Source organism: Bactrocera neohumeralis, chromosome 6 (genome assembly GCF_024586455.1).
Source record: "Bactrocera neohumeralis isolate Rockhampton chromosome 6, APGP_CSIRO_Bneo_wtdbg2-racon-allhic-juicebox.fasta_v2, whole genome shotgun sequence".
NCBI classification, from domain to species: Eukaryota; Metazoa; Arthropoda; class Insecta; order Diptera; family Tephritidae; genus Bactrocera; species Bactrocera neohumeralis.
Window position 1 is genome coordinate 67,111,304 of NC_065923.1, and position 9,379 is coordinate 67,120,682.

Sequence of the window (9,379 nt, forward strand, 5' to 3'; positions counted from 1 at the left end):
AAAAAAAAAAAATTATTCTAAATTCCAAACAACTTCAAAAAATAAAAATAATATAATAATAATAAAAATTATAAAAAAATGTAAAACAATTACAATAAATGATAAATTATATAAAATCTTAAAAATTAACAAAAATTAAAAAAAAAAATTAAAAAACATTTTAAAAACTTAAAAATAATAAATTTAAAAAACGTTGAAAAATTAAATAAAATTTCAAAATAAAAATACAAAAACTAAAAAAAATTATACAAAATTCAACAAAAATTTTATGAATTAAAAATAAAATAAAAATTTATATTTTATTTATATTTTTTTATTTGAAATTAAAACAAAAATATAAAAAAATAAATCTTACACACACATACATACATTCGCGCAGCTGCCCACAGTGACATCGGCCATCACGCATGCCGGCACCACCGCCCAATCGGCGCAACGAGATGGTATCGTCAACGATGCGAACGCGGACGCGCACACACAATGCAACGAAGTAAATCCGACAATTTACGAAGAGCTCAAACTTGGCCAAGAAGGTGCTGGATTCAAGAAACTTGTGCCATAAATGCCAAAATGTGCAATAAAACTCAAACACAAACACAAACGCGCACAAACACAGAAACAGATGTACACATACAACAAAAATATGCACATATATAGAGAAAATAGTTGAAGGGAACATAAAAACTAAGAAAATTACAAAAAGTTGAATGAAAAAAGCTGCAGTACAAGCAACAGTTAGCCAACGCAAGCAAAACTATAACAGCGACACACATACAAACGCACAAAAAACATAAAAACGGAGGTCACACACACATACGCACACTATTACAAAAGTCGTAGCTAGCAGCTGCTGGTATTTATATTGTAGTTGTATGACGCTAGCACACTTAGGCGTATACGTAACTTTTTAAATACAAAAAAAAATTAAGAAATAATTAGAAAAAATATAAAAAAAACAGTGAATAAGCATTAAATGCTGCAATAAATTGTGAGTTACAAAGTAATCTAAATTTAAAATATAAGAATTTCCAAAACCACAAGCAAAACAAAAAGAAAATAAAAACATATAATAAAATTAAAAACAAAAATAAATAAATAAAATAAAACGGTATGTAGCTTAGCATAAAAAAATTACAAATAATACATAAAAAGTAAAAACGTAAAAAGTAAAAAAAAAAATCACTCATAATTTAAGTCGCGTGCATAAAGTTGATTTAATCCCTAGATTAAGTAGCAAGTGTATTGTTTGTTGTTGTAGACGTTGGTGGCACACACATAAGCACACCGAACACGAATTGCGACAGACATTTATGCGCTCGTGTGTAAGCTTATTGTCTGCTTTTACGTTCGTACTCTGTATAAAGTAAATAAAATAAAAACAAAAAAGAATATTATGTAATATTAATTGTATATTGTTTATGTGCATACATGCGTATTTGCTTTAATGTATTACTATCTATTGTATATTATGTATTGTATATTTTTAGCTACTAAATTTAAATTAAAAACTAAACCAAAAAAAGACGAAAAACAAAAACATAAACACCCTGTAGTTTGCTTCCTTATTCATATGTGCTTGAATATGTTGATATAAAAGATATGAAAACTAGTAAAACACTATTAGGAAAATAAAGTTCTTGGTCAAAAGTGAGGAGAGCTTATAGTTAAACGTTGGTACATTAAAAATATCGTCTAAATTCTTAATAAAAAAATTAATGGAACATGTGTACTTTTGAGAAAAAAGTGAAAAAGTTCGAATTTTTAAGTAAGTTTTTAGAAAATTTTAAGATATCAATATAGTTAAATTATTTTTGTAAATTTCTTTTATTAATGTTTTAAATATTTTTTTTTTTTTAATTTTTAACTAAATAATTTTGAAAAAAATTCTATTTCTAAAATTTTCGTGATATTAATAAGTTTAACTTCAGACAGGAGAAAAGAACTGCTAACTGTTCCATTTACGATTTTTAATAAGAATATAACACCAAGCAGTTTTCTACGAGTGGAAGATGTATAACTTTTAAACGACTAGTGTATGCAGGAAGACTTAACCTAGAATCCCATCGTAAATGCCCTAAGGCGAAAAGTAAAAATTGTTTTTTGAACCAACTCTCACTTGTCAGAATAGATTTCGTAACTACATATTCCAATATAGGTCTAACCAAAGTTGTAGAAAGTGTTTCAACATCTTCTTCAAAAATAATTGGTGCATTAATTGAAGTATTCGAACAAAGCACGTGCTGGTAGGAAACATTTTAGGAGAATTAGTAGGGTAGTTCGAGTTAAAATTTCTGTAAAATAATTGGAAATAATGTAATTGCCACATGTGAGGGGATCGATTTGTATTTCTTCACGAAAGGAATTTGAAAATCCTGTCTTTGGAGTTAGCGAAATCATAAATCAATTTCGGATTACATCCAATATTATTTTTTACTTTATTTAAGTAAATTTTATAATATGTTTTGTCTAGGTCCGAATATTGTCAACGCAGTGTAGATTATTTGGAATAGTCGACAAGTGAACTAGTTTTTTTTTAAATTTTTAAATGCTCGAGCCTTAATTTTAATTTTTAATTTTTATTTCATATAAATCTTTCGAGAACATCGTATTCGTTCCTTTTTAACAATTACTTTAGGAATACATATTTTTTGTTTATATACAGCCACACTGATATACACACAAAACGTTAAATGGAAGGAAAACCAAACTCTTTGGCAGCCAGCCAAATGATCCTTAACAAATGGCTTAGACAGCAGCAGACAAAATGATGATAAAGACATGAAAAAGTGGAGTGTTCTAATGTAAACAAACAGCTCAGCATTTTAAGAAAGTTAGCATTTATTAGAAATTATATTGGCGGCATTTAAAGAGCTGAATTATAAGTTATTTCATGAAAAAAATCCGTGTAAGGGTAAGCAGGTTCTATTTTAGAATGTTTGAGTAAAAAATGTTAGACTATAGAAAAATTGTAATCTCTGGACAACTCTTAGAAAATTTGCTTCAGAAACTACAGTTGTAGGGCGAAAAGTGAATTCTCAAAAAAAAACAATTAATTTTAATTCAGTTAAAAGTCATTCTGAAACTGAATATTTTGGTTAAATGCCAGAATTATTGCAAGAAACGTTCAAAAACAAATTTTAAGGAGTATATGTATTTCGAGCAGCAACCTAACCTCCTTTCTAACACGAAGAGAACAATACAAAATTTTTTATACTCCAATAAAGAAATCGCTACAATTTTCATATTTTAAATTGACATGTGTACAAATCGCTAAATCAAAGTATTATCTGATATTTAATTTGAACAAAATCTGTACAATTATTTACTTTTTGACACAACTGATTTCATTATATAAAGCGTAGGCAGGCAGTGATATCGTATCAGAAAACTGTATCTATATCAAATAGAATATTTATTCAAAATATACACATACTCACACAGATAAACGAGATTCATACTCATTCCAAAAAAATTACAAAAACAAAAAGAAAGATTCTCTTTGCAACAAATCTGCAGCTTAGTGAATGCCAACGACTCTAAAATAATGTTATCTGTGGGATTTTGTAATTAATTTAGTCTGAATTTTTTAACGTCTGATGGCTGGTATACACAACCTGACAAATATTTATAGTACATACAAACAAATTGAATTTTATGCTTCATAGTGCAGCTTTGTCAGTATTTGTGTATTATATTTCAGCTAATTTATTTTGATATCACTGGTTTTCATCCAGTATTTTGCCTGACATATGTACAAGCCCACTAATCCCTTGAATTAGTAAACGAGACGTGCTGGCAAGACATTTGTACATATCAAGCTTAAATAAGTAACAAAAAGTCTCAGTTTATAACAAATACTTCATGCGCATAGCACAATAACCTTAAATGTATAGCTTTTAAGTTAGTAAAAGTATGAAATTAATATAATTATATATATTCTCATATAGCTTGGTTTAAAGCAAGGCAGACGACAACAAAAAAGTTTACTAGTTGAATTCAATACAAGAGAAAGCGAGGTTGCCTGGCATAACGGGTAGAACTCATTGCCATTCAAACTGAACTTGATTTAAGCCAATCTTTTAGGCTTATAACAGCTGCCTTTCCCATAGCACGCTCTTCAAAGTTCTGTGATTGACATCCATAAAATGTTAGATACGCTTCTCCGCTATAGTAGAAGTAATCGAAGGTATGTAACATTTTTTGGAAAATCATTGCTTTTATGCTAAATATATTCATAAAAGCAGGTGTAAGTATTTTTTAAATATACTTCAAAGACGTGGACTGAAAGAAAAGACTGGAAACCACATTAGTGTAGATAAAAAGATATATTCAGAAACCTTGGATTACTGCTTTAAAAAATTATTCTGCCGATTACAGTAAAAAATCACATGGCAAGGGTTTAAATATTCTTCAAAGACGGAAAAAAGAAAGAAAAGACTGGAAACCACATAAAAAAAGTTCCAGATCAAACCGTTAAGTAAAAAATATGGTTAATATACTTTGTAAATCTGATCAAACAAATTTTTTTGTGTTGTTAGAAAGCTTTTTTGAAGAGTCCGTTGTGTTTCAACATAAAGGATTCCGCGGTAAGAGCTGTTGTGTGAACCCAACAGAAATGGAAATTAACATTCAACTTGTCTTATACCATAGATAGCGACACAAGATAGTCTGGTTGAACTGGAAGCACAGACTCGTAATAAAATGATTTAAAAAGAAAAAGAAATCAAAATAAAAGAGTCAGGAAAGTCACCGTCAGATGGTGAGAATTAATATAACTGCGAAGCCGGCATATAGTAATTGGAGAAGGACAAATATTTTTGCATCTCAGTATATGGATTTTACTAAGCATATTTTTCAGAATTTCCAAACTTACTAAATTTTTCCGTGACAGTCCCTCTTTATTAACATACATTCTCTTACTTAGATGATCGTTCATGTAGGCTCCAACTTCCCATAAACCAAGCTAGATATTTTAGAAAAATAATTAGATATGTATGTGCTGGAAATGTGTAAGCTTAAATTCTTGTAAGATCTTGGTGATTTTATCCCTATGTAATTTTTTAATTACCTATTTGTCTAACTATATGTTGTATTTCTTTTTTCTTTGTGTAACGCTGTCGTATGAAATTGGTATACACAGACGCTTTACGAGTTAAAGTACAGTGGGTAAGTTTAACTAAAATTTTATTTAAAATATGTTTATAACTAAATATAGATGACTAAGAGAAGTAACTGTAGAAAAAGCAAAAATAACTATAATTTGCTGGAGGATGGAGTCATGTGTAGAAGTTCATGCAAGTGAGGAAAGTTCTCTGATCGCCATTCGCTTGGGAGTGGCCAGAAACGATTCTTTTACACATGGCTCAAGCAGCTCACTACTTCCGGTCTTTGACCAAGTATCCCCTGGGTAGCCTAAGAACATCCGTTCGAAGGCGAGCTAAAGTGAGAAGGCGAAACATCCCCTACATAGGGTTGTGCGCTGGGTTTGGGACCCGCCACGTAAAAACCAGTACCAATGGAAACGAAGAAACAGCCTCGGATGAAAGACCCCCCTTTTGATGACGACCATGGCAAACGAAATAAGGACTTATGGTCCTTTGCGCATTGGCCACGGCGAATATCGCATTCGATGGAACGATGAGCTGTACGAGATATACGACGACATTGACATAGTTCAGCGAATTAAAAGACAGCGGCTACGCTGGCTAGGTCATGTTGTTCGGATGGATGAAAACACTCCAGCTTTGAAAGTATTCGACGCAATACCCGCCGGGGGAAGCAGAGGAAGAGGAAGACCTCCACTCCGTTGGAAGGTCCAAGTGGAGAAGGACCTGGTTTCGCTTGGAATATCCAATTGGCGCCACGTAGCGAAAAGAAGAAACGACTGGCGCGCTGTTGTTAACTCGGCTATAATCGCGTAAGCGGTGTCTACGCCAATTAAGAAGAAGAAGAACTATAATTTGCTGCCATAAATAGAAAAAGTGTCCATACAAATACTATATGATTTTAATTGATCGGTTATGTTAGTTGCATACATGCTATAGAAGTCCGTTTCAAACAATATAATTGGAGATTGTGCGCTTGAATTAGGCTCATCCAATAAAAAAGTTTTCATTACTATAAATTGGTTTGTTCGGATTTGATTTTGGTCCGTCAGTTTATATGGCAGCTGTATGTTATAGTAGTGTGATATCGGTGATTCAGTCAACGCGCAGATTCTTGGAGAAAAAGGACGTGTGCAAAATTTCAAATCGATATCTCAAAAATTGAGCTTTAGTTCGGTTGTATACTGGCAAAGATGGCTGAATCCACTAAATGCAACTATATATACATACATTAGGGTGATTCAAAAATTTTTTTTTTTTTTCAATTGGTACTCGCAAAAATAGGTTTCTAGACACCTCTAAGAAAGCCTCTCCAAATATGAGTTTTTAATTGTAACGGGAAGGTCCTCCGCCTAACGGTTTTCTATTTTTTCTTATTATCAGATAGAAAAATATATATCTCGCTTCCAACTACTTGAAAAAATATCTTGTTAATCAGGTTTTGTAGGAAGTTGAATGCTCTCAAATATGGTCTCTTATGATTTTTTCGTAAACCCAACCGTTTAAAAGATATTAACGGTTGAAATTTGACTATTTTTGGAAAAATTCTTTATTTCTTATTAATTTTATAACTCAATGAAAAAAAATTATTATGAATAGATTTTTGGAGAGGCTTTCTTAGAGGTGTCTAGGAACCTATTTTTGCGAGTACCAATTGAAAAAAAAAAAAAATTTCCTGAATCACCCTAATATACATACATACCAATGATTTATAGTATCTACTTATGGTGTATATTGTACAATACATTTTTCATGCCACCAATGACACTGTTCCTTCTTTTTTTTTGTTTTAAAATTTGAATCCAGCGCCCACATGAAAGCCGTTACTTTCATCAAATTGGTATTTCTGTCATCCTTTCCTCACTCTCCTCATATTTGCAACTCTTTGCTCACACTTTATCTCACGCTCTCTTTGTTTTATTTATTGCAGGCCTACGAATTTTAATTACCAGCGTCAATGGCCATTAGTCTTGCGTGCTTCGGCAGTGGGCAACAGCAGCGCGTAGTCAAGAAAAAGGCGACAACAATAAGCAAGCGAAACGAAGCGAGCTGAGGAGCAATTAAAAACCTAGTGAAAGTTTAGAATTTGTTCGAAAAAGAAAGTGGACGAAGGTGGTTCGGTTATTGGTAGACAAGCTGCATAAATTTTTTTGAGGCAATAGTTAGGCCTATGAACAACAGCAACAACAACAATGGCGACAAGCAAGGCGGCGTAAGAATGTAAAGGGAAGCGCGACGCAGCTAATCACCTAGCAATGATTGAATGCTTGGCAGCTGCCATTTGAGCGTGCAAAAAAGCGTTGCATTTTAGTTTTTGCATATTAGGGTACTCTAAAAATTGTTTGAAACACGCAAGTTAGCGTGATAATTAATGCTGCCAGATCATATTGTTTTGAGTAATTGGTGGAACTTACACATATTATATGGAAAATTAGTGGTCGTTTCACCATTTTCTGCAACTACAACTTACTTGTATACAAAAATTTTGAAATCAAAAATTATTTTTGATTATTTTTTGAATTTTTTCTTTTACTTTGATAATACTTGTTTGTTACGAATTTTTGCTTTTATTATTATCGAATGTTCTTACGTTGACACAAAGTTAAAAATGCACGCTTTAATCTATCAAAGCACATAAAAATTTAACTGAATTGAACTTTTTTCTTTCCTCAACTACAGATTTCCCTTACCTTTTTTATCGGCAATTATTACTTATATAACTAATCAAATTTTTTAATTTTTTTTTTTTGGGCGCATATTCTAGTGAAGACACATATACAAAAATTCAATAAAAACCGCAAAGTCTTGAAACTGAAAGCGCATTATTTCAAGCGTTTTTTGGAATTTTTTTGAAAATTTTTTAAGTGGTCCGTGAGTTATAGTGTACTGGAGCAAAATAAAAGAGAAAATACTTTTTTGTAACATTGCCGCCAATTATTATATGGACCCGATAACTGGGTCAAAAATATTTTTCATACACTTATAAGGCCTGGTCGAAAATTAAAAATCGCTGAATTGGTCGAAAGAGACCGGCATAGTAGCAGCCGTAGCATCGGTCAAGAGCTGGGCATGAGTCATAAAAATTCATTTCAATTTCAAAAAAAAAAATTCATAAAAATACCGCATTTTTGACAACCCATTATTTAGGCACTTTCCTAATGTGAACTTTTGCAATTTTTTTTTAAATTTTGCCCTTTCAAAAAATATATTTTTTCATTTTTTATACACTATATAACTTTTTATAAATAATATTCTGATGCAAAATTATTTTGATGCTGAACCAATTAAACTATAACCTTTAATAAATGTTGGCATTTTTTGAACTTTTTTTAAATTCGTTTTTTTTTTTTTTTGCATTTTTTTAAATAATTCAATTTTCTATAATACTATATATGAGACGAGATATGCATTTTTTGATGCGGATAAAATTTCTATTAATATAAGGAGCTCGTATATGGAGAGTATCTTATTGAGGTGTACACCAACAAATTTTCATAGTTTAAAGTATAAAATAATAACCGATTTTCTTTTAACCCACCCTAATGAGCCCACGAACCACAGGAAGCTGGCTCCGCCAACGCATTGCTTATGCTATTTGAGCTCATCTCACTGTTGTTGCTGTTCATATATTGTTTAATAATTTTATTGTAGTTCTTGCTGCTCTTGACACTTGCCACACAATTCAAGGTATTCGCGTGAGTTAACCTTATTAACTTGTAATGCACACAAATGTATTTTATTTGTTTTATTATTTTTGGTAGTATTTGCTTACACTTTGTCTTACTTACTTTTATGTGTGAATAAATTTAGTTTCAAGCAATTTAATTGAAGTTGTAAATTTACATACACACTATAACAATGAATGCATAGGCATATGTGTACGTTTGTGCGCAATTACGAAGTAAAACGAGCATTTGCTTAGAAATGTACAAATCAACGAACGATAATAAATGTAAAAATGATTTGCAATACATACGAACTGTTTTCATTCAACTGTATTGGCGAGAAAAAATAAGGTGAGTATTTTGGTTTGTTGGGGCGTATGAGTAATATACCTCAAACCGCCTTCGACCTTCTTATTGCTTTAAATGAAAAGCTTCTTTACTTCAGTTATAATTTGATTCATACAAAAACTGAGAATAGATTTCGCGTGAAGTGGTTGTGTTCACTTCTGGTAAACATAATATACATATGTATCAGTTTCAGCCTAAAAGTATGCTTCGAATGTTGTCATATTTTAGTTTATTTAATATTTTTATTGTCTTTTTAAACTT

The 9,379-nt window shown here is 31.3% G+C and overlaps 1 long non-coding RNA gene across 1 annotated transcript; it reads left to right on the plus strand.

Annotated features, from left to right (window-relative positions):
• Window positions 1–337: 337 nt before the first annotated feature.
• LOC126761730 (uncharacterized) lies at window positions 338–7,580 on the plus strand. The gene is made up of 3 exons (XR_007667392.1): window positions 338–533; window positions 5,141–5,166; window positions 7,036–7,580. It is a non-coding gene; the product is annotated as an uncharacterized LOC126761730 (long non-coding RNA).
• The last annotated feature ends 1,799 nt before the right edge of the window (window positions 7,581–9,379 follow it).